This window comes from Sorex araneus, chromosome 5 (assembly GCF_027595985.1).
Source record: "Sorex araneus isolate mSorAra2 chromosome 5, mSorAra2.pri, whole genome shotgun sequence".
NCBI classification, from domain to species: Eukaryota; Metazoa; Chordata; class Mammalia; order Eulipotyphla; family Soricidae; genus Sorex; species Sorex araneus.
In genome coordinates, this window is record NC_073306.1 from 142,957,587 (window position 1) to 142,972,803 (window position 15,217).

General features: G+C 48.1%; 1 pseudogene; it reads right to left on the reverse strand.

The window, feature by feature from the left end:
• Window positions 1–2,178: 2,178 nt before the first annotated feature.
• Window positions 2,179–7,303, reverse strand: LOC129405012 (aldo-keto reductase family 1 member C15-like; annotated as a pseudogene).
• Between the last annotated feature and the right edge of the window lie 7,914 nt (window positions 7,304–15,217).

Genomic DNA, 15,217 nt, shown 5'->3' on the forward strand with positions numbered 1-15,217 from the left:
CCAGAGGAAGAAGGGCGGAGTCCTCGTGAGGAGGATGGGGGTGAGTCTAAGGTGGATCTGGAGAGGGGAACGGTCTCTGTCTGCATAAAGCTGCTCATTCCAGAATGGGAAAGAAGAAAGGTACAGAAGAAAGTCTCAATGCAGGGAGGAAGTTGCCAAGGAATTGTGGAAAAGGAATCTTGGGAATGGAATGTTATGTGTAATCAAGCTGGACCAGATTTTATGAATGTAATATATGTTTTAATATTAATATATATTTATATAAAGCTGAAGTTCAATTATGTTTAATCTGATATAAAGACAAGTATTCTTAGAAGTGGTTAATATTCTCCTTAAGTTTTGTCTGATTTTGATGCATTTTTATTTATCTTTTCAGGAATTTGTGTAAAAACACTCAGTTTTTTTAAAAAAATATTTTTTGCTTCCTATGTCCTAATCAGATTCTCTGATTTTGAAGGAAAACAGAGACTTTTCTCTGAAGAAGTGACAGTCCCTGAACTCTGCAAGGGTGACCCTGCATGTCCCTGGTGCCACCAGCCCAGTTGGCCAAGCAAGGCCAGGAGTTGTCCTGAGCAATGGAAAATAAATGGTCTAGCGTCTGCCCCTGCCCAACTGGAGAGAGAGAGATGGTGACACGCAGGGCCTCACAGGTTGGAGGGTGGAACCGGCCCCTCTCCCCACCCCAACGAGGCCCCGAGTTGCCACTGAGCACTAAACTACGGTGCCGTGCTTCCCTGTTAGGGAAAGGTGTTTGTCCCTTCTGCCTTTTCTCCCCAGTGTAGCTGTGGCCGCCACCTTTTCAGATTCTATTGGACAGCCAGGTATGAGACTGCAGTGACGTGACACACAGGGCCTTTCAGGATGGGGGTTGGAACCAGCCCATTTCCCTCCCCTAACTCGGCCCTGAGTTGCCGCCCACGAATGGCTCCTGGCTCCTTAATGGCCATGATCCGAAGGGCACACAAACCAATCTTGTTGTTTTTGGCAGATATGCATCTGGACTGAGCATTGAACTATGGCACAGTGCCACCCGGGGTGGAGAAAGATGTTTGTCCCTTTTGGCTTTTCTCCCCAGCGGCGCAGTGGACGCCAACTTAACCCAGGTGGAAAATGTGCCCAGAACATACTCTATTGTAAGCTGAGGCAATATTGATACAATAAGTAGAAAGAATCAAATCAGAATGGAAAGAACTCAGAGGAAACAGATTTAATCAGAAAATTCCAAAAATTTTATCTTCATAATTAATAGATGATTTCTATGGAATCTGCATGTTGAAAACCCCATGACTGTATAATCAGGACATAACCCCTGCCTCAGCTATTTCAAATCTTTATTAATTCACGGGGAGAAAAAGTGAAGAAGGGGGAGGCCGGGCTGGGCCCGCAGGCACTGCCCCAACAGCCGTAGCGGGTCCTTCCACACCAGCACGTGAAGCCTCAGTACTCGGGTACTCAGCAAATGGGTAGTTAGGGTGGCCCATTGCATTGGGACAAGGACAAGGATGGGTAAGTGTGGTGGCCGCCTTCTCGCAGGATTGACCAGGGTGCTCAAGAGGGGGAAAGCTGGGCCAGGATCCCCTTTAACCACCCTGACAAATTCTCCCCAACACATAGAGGGGCCCTGGGCAAGTCCCCCATCCCCTCTGAGTCCCACAGAGCAGGGGACATGACACCAAAGTCTTCGGCATGACAAAGACCCAGTGTCTGAGCCAAAAGGGCCCCGGCCCAAAGCTGAGTCCCTGAACAGGAGGCACCCACAGGGCTGCCCTGCACCCTCCCCCACCAGAGAACCCGAGCCCTGCCCCTACGGGCCCCTCATGCAGTGCTTGGCCCTGGCCCTGCCTCTTCCCACCTGTCCCTTTTTGGGGGTGACCTGCCCTGAACCCAGCTGTCCCACAGCCCTGAAGGCGTGGCTTTGTGTGTAAAAGTAGAGCAGTCAGCAGAGCGGGTCCTTGTGCACAAAGTCCAGGCCTCGGGGCCAGACAGTGATTTCCCATGAGGTGACCGGGGCATTTTGCAGCAGCTCCTGGACCCAGTCCCCTCCTAATGACACTCTGTCCCCTGTTCTGAAGTTCAGAGCTCTGTTCCACGTCTCTGCCACACACCCGGCCATTCCCTGACTCAGGAAACCTGTTGCCCAAGTCCGCACCCCAGCATCACCGAGAGCTTGCACCCCACTCACAAGTCTATTCTGAAATAGCGGAAATTCCTGTTGAGGCCATCGATGGCTTTCATGTCCTCCGGGGTCAATTTAAAGTCAAACACCTGCAGGAAAGGATGCCCTGAAGTCTCCCCTGAAACAGGAACTACTGCACACCCCCAAACCATTTAGGAAGGGTTCTGTCTTCAGCTTCCAGTTTTGCTCGCCTTAGTTTTCCACTCAGCTGTGCCCTCTCTGTTGTCTCATTCAACACACACACACAGGACACGACTCGCCCATCAGGAATCTGTCTGAGTGAGTTTCTGTGGATGTGAGTGAAGGGCCCTTGTATTCTCTCAGGTGAAGGACAGAAGAGACAACTGTCTGTTGGCAAAGGCAAAGCACCCGCTGTCTGGGCCATGCGTGGAGCTGGGGGAGCCTGGGGCCTCAGCTCAGGTAAGAGAGATTGAGAGAGAGAGAGAGAGAGAGAGAGAGAGAGAGAGAGAGAGAGAGCACCTGCCTGGTGGCCTCTCTAGCGTCACAGGTCCTGGAACCTCCTTCCTGCCCGAAGGTGTGACCACTCAGCTGTCCCGACCCCCAGGTGCTGCTGCTTCTCTGCTTGTCTCCTCTCGAGAAAGCCCAGAGTGGCCGAGGGGCTCACAGGTCTCACAGCAGAGAGCCTGCCTGGGAATAAGGCCGCCTGCCTCAGTCTGCACCCATGGTCCGGGTGGAGACTCCACGGCAGGACAGCAGAGAGTGGGAAGGGCAGGACCTCCACTGCTAGGCATCGCGAAGGAAAAGAGAGTTGCCCTCTCTGCCAAGGACCTGTCCATTGTGTTTCCATTGTGCAGGGGGATAGACCAGCGGGCAGGGCACTCGCCTTACAGGATCCTATCCCTGGCATCACATGAGTTCCCCCGAGAACCTCCAGAAGGGATCTCAGCACAGAGTAATGAGTAAATCCTGAGCATCGTCTGGGTGTGGGCCAAACACACACACACACACACACACACACACACGCACACATGCACACATATACACACACGCACACACACACACTCCAGACATGAAATGCTACCATGTGGGCTGGAGAAACAGGCTTAACTCAACTGAAGACAAGATGGAGCTTTAAACTGTCTCAGTGATTTTGGAGTTGCCTTCAGGTGTTTCTGTGGATTGAGTAGATGTATCTATAGATTCAACACTTTGTGTCACTAGGTCCTCTGTCATCTCCTTACTCTGTTCACAGTGTGTCCGTGAGATTGGAAAGGATGTGGAGAGCATGCATAAGGCTCCCCCGAGGCCCTCACTACCCCTAGGCCCTCTCACCCCTGTCACCTCCACAGGCTTCCATCAAGGGGAGAAGCTGGTAGAGGCACAGCAAGAGATGAGCCCAGAGAGGATGCGCCCCATGGCCTCCCCACAAGACCAGCTGCCCGGAGCCCAGGGACACCAAGAATGGACTTGGACATGAGTGGGAAAGAGTGTGTGGGAGCAGACCCAGAGGTGAGAGGGGGCCTGACCCCACTCACTCACCACTGTGCCCCTACCTGGAAGTTCTCCTTGATCGTCTTCTCACTGAAGCTCTTGGCCAGCACTCCCCCCACACACACACCTGCTGCAGCTGGTAGCCACCTGGGCAGGGCTGCGACTGTGTTTCTTGGCAATGGCCGTCAGGACCGGCTCCTCTAATAACTGTGGACAATCACCTTTGATCCTACAAGAAAAAAACAAAAACAAAACCCTCCCAACATGAGGATGTGCAGACTGTAGGCCTGAGGGTACAGCTGGCTGCCCTGTTCCGGAGAGCCCCAGAGAGCTGAGGGGGACAATATGGTGTGACCCAGGGAAGATTCGCATGATCCTCAGAAACATTCGTAATTGCACAGAACTGGTAGGAGTCAACATGACAATAAACTCTCCGATTGAAAATTGATTGTTAGTATGTGCTCACATAGCCAACCTATCTAGCTGAGAAGAAATGAAGAGATGGCACGCTGTGTGGGAGCTGGGAGCAGAGAGGGCCTCGGTGCCTGCCTCCCCTGTCAGCCCAGCACACAGGAACCCGCCTAGACCGAAAAATAAAATCTAACAAGGGTCCTGGGGCAGGAGCCCTGCGTGGGGGGAGCACAGCCAGACTCCTTGGGAGGTGGAAGTTTCTGTCTCACTGCAGGCTGGGACCCACAGTCCACCTGTTTGTCAGACTGAGGGACTCAGAGTGCATGTGAGGCACATGGGAAAACACACTCATCACCTCACTTTCTAAATGCACGTAGGCTGTGAGAGGCGGTTCCACGTGAGCCTGGCTTGTCTAGGACCTGGGCCGAGCCCAGCATGACATGCCTCCCTGCACTGCTGGTGGGTCCCACATCAATAGTGACCAGAAATGTACATAATATGGGGTGGGTGGAGCTCATGGACGCTCGGATGAACAAGGCCAGGGGAGCAGTGGTGAGCAGGGCAGCCCGTGAGGCTACGTGGAGTCACAGTCTAGAGAGCCTTAGACCCACGCTGAATCCTTCCAAACCCAAACACTGGAACGCAAAGAGATCATGTGATTGTACAGAGATGCTGAGATGGTGTATTTGGAACTTCTTATTACCACTTTGGGTCCCTGTCGGACCCCAGGGCACTGTAGGCCACGAGGACGATGTCCCTGGCCCTGCAGAAGTTCAGCAGCTTCTGCTGGTTCAGGTAAGGGTGACACTCCACCTGCAGGACCAAGACACAGACTCAGGCCCCGAGGAAGCTCTCCCGAGTCAGGAGCAGACGGGGAGCTTGTTCGGGCGCGTCCTTCCCACAGATCCTCTCACAGGCCGGCCCAGGGTAACAACTACATGGGTCCTCCCAGGGCACGTCACAGGCCCCCGCATGCCTACCCGGGAGAGGGCTCTGCCCCCATCCGCCCTCCTTGCTGAGGCATCTCTGCATTCAGCGGGGGCCAGTGCCCGACAGACCCGGGGCACAATACGGGTGGGGAGGGGGCAGGGGCACACGGGGCCCACCCGTGCCTCACCTGGTTGCACATGGGCTTGTACTTGAGCCCCGGCTTGCTGAGGATCATCTCCAACTGTCTGCGGTTGAAGTTGGACACGCCAATGGACCTGGTCAGCCCGGCGTCTTTGCAGCTCTCCAGGGCCTTCTGGTGGCGCACGGGAAGCCCTGTCATCTGCCCATGCCCCGTGACTGGGCCCCTTGAGATCGTGTCCCTAGGAGCCCCATTTCCACAGGCGGGCCCCTGCCATCAGGGCACGTCCCTGCTCAGACCCCAGCCATGTCTGTGCAAGTATCTGCGTCCCTGTGGGCCTGCAGGATTGTCTTGGTTTGGGGGTTGTTTTTCAAGCTTAGGATTGGACCCTCTCCAACTGTGCTCAGGGTTTCCTCTGGGCTTTGCACTCAGGGGTCACACCAGAGAACAGAGGGGCTTCTCAAGGACATGAGTTTCGCAGCTGGGGCCACTGGACTTCGTGTGTGTGTGTGTGTGTGTGTGTATGTGCATATGTTTACATGCATATGTGTGTGGTATGTGTGCGTGCGTGAGCCTGCATGTATGTGTGCACATAAGATTGCAGGTGTATGTGTGTGCACGTGTGTATGCATGTGTGTATGTATGTATATGTGTACGTGTGTGTCTGCATGTATGCGCATGTGGGTGTATTGGGTGTGCACGCATGCATGTATGTGTATGTGTGTGTGCGTGTGTATTGTGTGGCCCCAGACTTCCATTCGCACAGCCTCAGACCTGGAATGAACCTCGTGGGTTGAAGGTGCCCATGGTCATGGAGGTCCATCTCGCAGCCACTTCAGCCTCCCTGAGCCCCTCTCTGAGGAACCCCAAGCACCGAGTGGAAGCAGCTAAGCGCTGATCAAACTGTCCACACTCCAAGAGCAAAGCCCAGTTACCTTCATAGCTACCGGCATGTGAATGATGAAGAGGTCCACGTAGTCCAGCCCCAGTTTCTTCAGGGACCTTTCCAGGCACTGGCGGACCAAATGTGGCTGAAGGAAAGTCGGCCCAAACTTCAGGGTCCAAATGAATTATATAGAGTTTAGAGTCATATATATTTGAGGACCAAAGTGAAACTTGTTAAGTGTCTGAGCTGGGGACTGGGGTAAGAGGCCTAAGGACTATGATTTGCATGCAGTTCAACCCACAGAATCCCAAAATCTTGAAGCACAAATCTAGGTGTATGGAAAAAAAGAAAACTTAAAATGAAAATATCTAAATGCACACTGTTTGAAAGGGTTAGAATCTGGGAATCTCTGTCTTCTGAATTCTTACCCCACTGAATATTGGCGTTGCTTACCCGTGAGCAATAAACCAGATATGAGCCCAGGGGCTGCCTCACCCCAGAACTTGCTTCTCACAGAGACTGGATCTGAGGGGTCTCCTCGGTAGGAAATGGATTGTTAGTCTTGAATTGGAGATATTAAAAGGGCACATGTCAGGAACTCACGCCCCCATTGACTCTCTCCTCCACAGAGAGCCTGTTGCTGTGGGAATGACCAATGGCCTAGGGGTTCAAAAACTGAGGAGAGGTGGCCTTCCACAAGGCCAACCAAGCCTCAAGGGCCAATGGACCTCATTTGGTGACCCCCGCCTAAGAGTTTAGAGGGCTAAGAGCCTATCAGAAAAGCAGCTCTGAAAGTGTGCAGAAATCCAGTCACCCCAGTGTCAGGGAAGGTAGAACCATGTCCTCTCACAATGGCTGGGAAGTCCACTCAGGATCTGGTTCCCCAATCCAGTGACCATCAAGGTGGGGAGGGGGGCTTGGAGGAGGAATCTGGACACACCTCGTCACCTGCGAGTTGTGTCGGCAGCAAGGCTTCCCTCAGACAATGGCCCCCGCGTACCTTGGTGGTGTAGAACAAGTCCTCTCGCCTCACGGTGCCATCAGCTATCTTCACTCACATCGCCTCTCCCACTTCCTCCTTGTTCTGGTATAAGTAGGCAGAATCAATGTGCTGAAAGCCAACGTCAATGGCCACTTGGGTGGCCCCACAGGCTTTGCTCTTTGGAACCTTCAAAACGCGAGTAAGGGCCACGCTATCCAGGTACCAGCCCAGGTCAGGTCTCCTGCCCGGAGCCACGTTTTGACCCAGTTCCCAGGAAAGCCAGTTTTCATCCTTGGTCTTTGGGGGACAGGAATCGAGGGACACCATGCTGCATCCAAAGCTGAAACGTTCCGTGCACTCTCTGCCACCCTATCCAGGTTCCAGACCGGGTCAGGGCTCCTGCCCAGAGTTATTCTCTCCCCTTCATATCCCACAAGAACCAGAAGTTACCCTCTTAGCTGGAACTTTTACCAGATTAGCTTAACCAACAGAAACACATTAGCTAATATCTCATTAAGCCCACCTAAATTAATATTGCATCATAAATAGAGTAGTATCAGTGAGTGTGAAGACTGAGCCACATAGGTCACACTGGTAAAGCAACGCAGATCCCCACCAAGCTTACTTGTCGAAGAGGTTAGCCCAGACGACCCCAACAACAATGAAGTATATACAACCTCTCTCATAAGGAATTTAGGAAGGAGCTACTGAGGACTTCTAGGGAGCTAAAAGAAACAATGGAAAGCAATACCAATAAAATATAAGAACGCCTTCCGCCCAGAGATGAACCAAGAGCCGCGGCACGAGAAGCAGAGCCTCCCGCCTACCGACTGTGATCCTGAGGTCTCCTAACCCATTTTGGCACCAGAGCAGATTCTTGCAGCCATGCATTTTGACTGTGAACTGAACTACAACCTCGTGCAGCCCGGGGAGGGATTTTTTTCCCTCTCCACCCCATTTTTCTGAGCGAAAATGGCGGCAGCGGCAGCAGCCACGCGGTGAGAGCCACCCTCTAAGACCCCTCCACCAGGAGGTAGGACTTTCTTTAGTGACGTAGCCTGTAGGTGATCCTGGGAGGGGAGGTGTTCCCGGCGCGCCTTCCGCCCAGAGATGAACCAAGAGCCGCGGCACGAGAAGCAGAGCCTCCCGCCTACCGACTGTGATCCTGAGGTCTCCTAACCCATTTTGGCACCAGAGCAGATTCTTGCAGCCATCCATTTTGACTGTGAACTGAGCTAAAATATTAGAAACCCAAAACCGCGCGGCCGCTCAAAGTCTTCACTTTTACCAAGGAAGAGAAATTATTAGATGATGCTTATTCAGCAGGCCTGATTGTTGGGGAAAATTTCCAATCAACAATAGTGAGTTCTGTATGGAAATATGAAATGTACTCAATATATAGAGAGAATAATGGGAATATCATCAGCTACTTAGATGGGGGGTGGGGTGGGAGGGGGGTGTATTGGGGTTCTTGGTGGTGGAACGGGTGCACTGGTGAAGGGATAGTGGTTTAATCAGTATTTGACTGTGACTTAAACCTGAAAGCTTTGTATTTTTTTTCTTGTTTTCACGGTGGTTCAATAAAATATTTCTTTAAAAAAATAAAATAAAATAAAATACAAGAAGATTTGAAGGTAGAGATGCGGAAAATACAAGCAGAAATGTCAGACCTTAAAAACCTGGTGGGCGAATTAAAAAGCTCACTGGATGGCCTCAGCAGCAGAGTAACAGTGAGCTCGAAGATGAAGTCCAGAGACTCTCTAGAAAACAACAGAAAATGGAAAAGAGACTGACAATCCGGGAACAGAAGGCAAGAGAAGATCGTGATGAAGCCAAGAGGAGTAATATAAGAATTATTGGAGTCCTGGGGAAGACAGCCAGGTGTGCGGGCAAGAGACTCACTGGGATGGGCTCCAGCTTCCCTCCCCACCCCGAGCAGAGCTCCCGGTGGCCGAAGACCTCCGGAACCTAGGCACGGCCATGCTCAAGGCCCCTCTCCACAGGTTCGGACAAGCCTCATGCATGAAGATACCCGCAGAGGAACCCAGGTATGTGTAATCCCATCCACAACCAACACCCAGAGACTTAAAAGCAAGCTCCCAAATATCTTATAACCTACTTCTCCCTCTGGGAGAAACTGGCAAGCTTCTGAGAGTTTCCTGCCACATGGGAGAGCCTCGCAAGCTTCCTATGGTGTATTAATATGCCAAAGCCAGTAACAAGCTGGGTCTCATTCCCCTGACCCTGAAAGAGCCTCCAATGCGGTATCATTGGGAAGGCCGAGTAGAGAGAAGCTTCTAAAATCTCAGGGATAGGACAAATGGAGACGTTACTGAGACCACTCAAGAAATTCGATGATCAACGGGATGATGATGATGATGATGATGATGATGATGATGATGATGATGATGATGATTGGAGTCCCAGAGGGACAGGAATAAAACCCTGATAAAGAAGAAACTGCCAGGGGCTGGAGCGATAGCACAGTGGGTAGGGCGTTTGTCTTGCACGCGGCCGACCTGGGTTCGATTCCCAGCATCCCATATGGTCCCCCAAGCACTTCCAGGAGTAATTCCTGAGTGCAAAGCCAGGAGTAACCCCTGAGCATCGCCAGGTGTGACCCAAAAATAAATAAATAAAAATAAGTAATAATGTTTAAAAAAAAAGAAACTGTCAAAGACATCATTGCTACAATGTTCCCAGAGCTGAAGAAAACATGTGACCACATATAGAAGGCCCAAAGGGTACCAGCTAGAACAAATAAAAATACCCCAAATATCCTGATCAAAATGACCAAAAACTTAGTTAAAGACAAAATCCTGAAAGCAGCAAGATCAAAGAAATAAATTGCCTATAAAGGAGCATCCTTAAGATTCACAGCTGACTTGTCTGATGAAACCATCGCGGCCCAAAAACAGTGGTGGGATATAATGAAAAAACTCAATGAAATAAATGCCTCACCAAAATTACTTTACCTGGCTAGACTCTCATTCATAACAGAAGGAACAGCACGCAGTTTCACAGATAAACAACAGCTCAGGAACTTCATAACTCAAAACCATGGTTACAAGAACAACTGAATGGGCTGCTGTAAGACAAGACAGGACCCTCAAATACACCAAACTTCAGCAGAAAAATGGGACAAAACCCCATAACAATAATCTCTCTGAATGTCAATGGGTTAAACGCATCAATTAAAAGACACAGAGTGGCAGGATGGATTAGAAAATTAAACCCAACATTCTGCTGCCTGCAAGAAACACATCTCAACAGTCAGAGCAAACACAGGCTCAAATCAAAGACTGGAAAACAATCCTATAGGCAACCAACACCCATAAAAAAGGTGGGGTAGCCATCCTAGTATCAGACCACATTGATTTCAGACTGAAGAAAGTCACAAGAGACAGTGAAGGTCATTTCTTATTGATAAGGGGATCTATACAACAGGAAGAACTAACCATTCTAAATATATACGCACCTAATGAAGGATCAGCAAAGTACTTAAAACAAATACTCATAGACTTGAAGAAAGACATCGATAGCAACACAATACTAGTGGGAGACGTCAACACTGCTTTATCACCTCTTGGTAGATCAACCAGACTCAAGCTTATCGAGGACATACAGCATCTGAGGGAAGAAATGGAAGAAAGGGATTTAGTAGATATGTACAGGACACTGCATCCTCAAAAAGCTGAATATACATTCTTCTCAAGTGTGCATGGAACATTCTCCAAGATAGACCACATCCTGAGCCACAAAACATACCTCCATAAAATGAAGAAGATAGAGATTGTATCAACGATCTTCTCGGACCACGAGTAGCTGAAATTAGAAATAAATCACACACACAAACAGAAAACGAAATCAAACACCTGGAAATTAAATAGCTCAATGAGTGGCTTAGAAAGGAAATCAAAAGATTCCTGAAAATGAACGACAATAAGGACACGAGTAACCAAAACCTATGGGACACAGCAAAAGCTGTGCTAAGAGGAAAGTTCATATCTCTACAAGCATTTCTCAGGAAGGAGGAACGAGTAACCTAAACTCACAGCTTAAGAGCTTGGAGAATGACGAACAAAAGGAGCCCAATCCGAACAGGAGGAAGGAAATAATAAAACTCAGAACAGAAATTAATGAGATGGAAACCAAAAAAACAATCCGAAAGATCAATGAAACCAAGAGCTGGTTCTTTGAGAAAATAAACAAGATCGATAAACCTCCACCAAGACTACAAAAAAAGGGAAAGAGAAAACCCTAATAAACCAAATTAAAAATAAAAAGGGGGATATCACAACAGAAATTACAGAAATTCAAAGGATCCTCAGAGATTACTTTGAGAATCTTTATGGCATTAAGCATGAAAACCTCCAGGAAATGGATAAATTCCTAGACTCCTATAGCTTTCCAAGACTAAACCAAGAAGACCTGAATACCTGAACAGACCTATCACCATCAAGGAAATGGAAACGGTAATAAAAAGTCTCCCCAAGCACAAAAGCCCTGGCCCAGATGGATTTACTAGTGAATTCTTTCAAATCTTTAAAGAGGACTTACTCCCAATCCTTTTTAAGCTCTTCCAGGAAATTGAAGTATCAAAAACACTTCCAAACAGTTTCTATGAAGCAAATATCACCCTGATACCAAAAGCAGACAAAGATACCACAAAGAAAGAAAATTACAGACTGATGAACACAGACACAAAGATCCTCCACAAAATATTAGCAAATAGATTCCAAAAACTCATCAAAAAGATCATACACCATGAACAAGTAGGATTCATCCCAGGGATGCAAGGATGGTTTAACATTCGCAAGTCAATCAACATAATTCATCATATCAACAAAAGAAATAATAAAAACCATATGATCATATCAATAGATGCAGAGAAAGCATTTGACAAGATTCAGCACCCGTTTATGATGAAAACTCTCAGCAGAATGGGCATTGAAGGAACTTTCCTCAATATAGTCAAAGCCATCTACCAAAATCCCATGGCAAGTATCATTCTCTTTTTTTTTTTCGTTTCAGACTATTTTTTTTAATTCTTTTATTAATTCATGGCAAGTATCATTCTCAATGGGGAAAAACTGAAAGTCTTCCCTCTAAGATCGGGCACAAGGCAAGGTTGCCCGCTTTTGCCACTTCTATTCAATATAGTACTGGAAGTTCTGGCTATAGGAGTTAGACAAGAAAAAGATATCAAGGACATACAGATAGGAAAGGAAGAGGTCAAGTTATCATTATTTGCAGACGATATGATACTATACTTGGAAAACCCTAAAGACTCTACAGAAAGGCTCCTAGAAACAACAAGTCGATATAGTAAAGTGGCAGGCTACAAAATCAACACCCAAAAGTTCATGGCTTTCTTATATACAAATAATGAAAGAGAAGGAAGAGACATTTAAAAAAACAATCCCGTTCACAATAGTACCTCAGAATCAGCTTAACCAAAGAGGTGAAGGACTTAGACAAGGAAAATTACAAAACACTACTTCAAGAAATAAAGGAGGACACTAGGAAATGGAGACACATCCCCTGATCATGGATAGAAAGAATTAACATTATCAAAATGGCAATACTTCCCAAAGCACTATATAAATTTAATGCAGTCCCTGTCAGGAAACCCATGACGTTCTTCAAAGATATAGACAAAACACTCCTGAAATTTATATGGAACAATAAACCCCCACAAATAGCTAAAGTAATCCTTGGGGAAAAAAAGATGGGTGACATAACCTTCCCCAACTTCAAACTCAACTACAAAGCAGTATTAATTAAAACAGTATGGTATTGGGATAAAAACAGACCTGCAGACCAATGGAACAGAGTTGAATATCCTGTCATAGACCCCCAAATATATGGCCACTTAATCTTTGACAAAGGAGCAAGAAATGCAAACTGGAACAAGGAAAGCCTCTTCAACAAGTGGTGCTGGGAAAACTGGATAGTTACCTGCAAAAAAAATGAACTCTGACCTCTGTCTAATGCCAGGCACAGAAGTCAGATCAAAGTGGATTAAAGACCTCAATATCAGACATGAATCTATAAGGTTCATAGAAGAAAATGTAGGCAGAACTCTCCATGATATTAATGCTAAAAGCATCTTTAAGGATTAAACAGCACTGACCATGCAAGTGGAAGCAAACATAAACAAATAGGACTACATCAAACTAAGAAGCTTCTGCACTTCAAAAGAAAGAGTGACCAAAATACAGAAAGAGCCCACAGAATGGGAAAGAATATTTACCCAATACCCATCTGATAAGGGATTAATATCAAGGATATACAAGACACTAGTAGAATTGTATAAGAAAAAAACCTCCAACTCAATCAAAAAATGGGGAGAAAAAATGAACAGAAGTTTCCTCAAAAAATAAATACAAACGGCCAAAAGGCCAAAAGGCGGTTTGGAGGTGTCCCAGTCCCGCATACCGGAGCTGTGTTAGTAGAAGCTCAGTGTCGCCGGGGCTCCATCTGGAGAAGGCGTGCTGACTGTACCTTCTCCGTCTGGCAGCCCGGTGTTGTGGGCCCGGTCTGGGGTCCGGAGCAATCTCCAGCTGGCAGTGCCTGCCAGAATGGCCCAAATTCTTCATTGCTGGTTGTGGCAAGATGGCGCCAAGGGCGGGTCGAGGGCGTGACTTCCGGAGGCGGGGGCGAATTGGAAACTGGTCTGACACCGTCCCATTCCAGTGCCCCCCCACGGTTTGGAGGTGTCCCAGTCCCGAATACTCGAAGAGGTTTTTGAACTATTGTCTGCTTCTGAAATTTTCTTACTTAACCTGTAGTAATCTGCCTAGAAACACCAATGGTTCTCTTTTTAAGATACCTTCCAGTGCTTTTGTGAGCCCTCATGCGATTCTCTGGCTATAGGAAAGTGGGGTACTTCTGTTAACAAGAAAGAGCAGGGGATTGTTTTAACCAGGTCGTTTTTAGTGTTGGCACCTGCAGCTGTGGCTCGCTTAAACACCTGAGTTGGTGATGCATCTCAGTGACCCAGTCAACCTGTGACCCTTCGGTGTTTCGTGTTCCCTGATACTATCCTAGGTGGCGATGCTATTAGGACCTCTTTCATTTCTCCTAGATTCTCAGAATTGGTAGCATGGACTTGCTCCCAGTAGAGCCACAGGCATTAACAGTGCTCCCAGCATGAGAGTGTCATTCCCTGCTGAGGGCAGGAGCTTGGGGGAGAGAGGAAGCTGCTGCTGCAGGCTGTGTGGCGCTGAACAGGGGATCCATCTCATCTCAATGACAGAGAGTAACTTCCATGCAGCCCTCCACACACACAGCAGCACCAGGCAATTAAAGCAAAGGTCCTGCACTGCACATTTGCAAACAGACTTGAGGAGAAACTCAGCCCTGAGATAATCGGGGACATTTGAATTTACATTCTGTCCTAGACCTCTGGCTTCCTTGGCTGTGGGAGATCCTCCCCTTGATAATAAGTCTAAGGTAAGGATAGTCTCTTATGGGAATAAATTTCGATTAGCTTAGACAATCAGGGCTGCAAAAGTGTACCCAGGCCGGGATAGAAAGGAGTGAACCATGGCGTTAATGACAAACATCAAAGAAGCTCACTGATGGATTATAACCTGTGGCCAAAACTAAGTAAACCTCCCAGCCTGGGCTCTTTATTTGCTTGTTAGTTCTTGAATACTATGAAGTGCTAATGTATCTGCAGCTTTCTTTAATACATCTGGTAACATGAACAATGGCTCAGACCTCTTGGGCCAGAGCCAGGCTGGGGAGCAGAGGTCATGCTAAATAAATGGCCAGCTGTCAAGATTAGCAGCAACCTGGAAAAATCAGTGTCTGTCGGTCTCACTTTTCTTGATGACTGCTGGACAGGGGTCAAAGGTACCAATCCGATTGGCTTGATTGTGGTAAATTGCCACCCTGGAGGACAAGCCAGGGATCAGCTCTGGAAACCCTCTGAGGGTTCAGCATTACTAAGCCAAACACACACACACACACAAAACCAAAACACACAACCAAAACAACAAAACCACATCCAGGCTATTTCCACAGAGATAGTGCGATGTTGCGTGCTGTTGTGTACAGAGAACACCAACTGTGATTCAGAGTTGGCTTCATTGCTGTCGGGTTGATGGCAAAGCATGAGGAGCAAGAAGGATGGTGGCCCTGAGCAAGTAGCTCCAAACCCATGTCCCTTCAGAGCCCAATGTCCAGGCCCACAACTCTTACCAGCCTGACTCCTGATGACCTTTGTCTGGG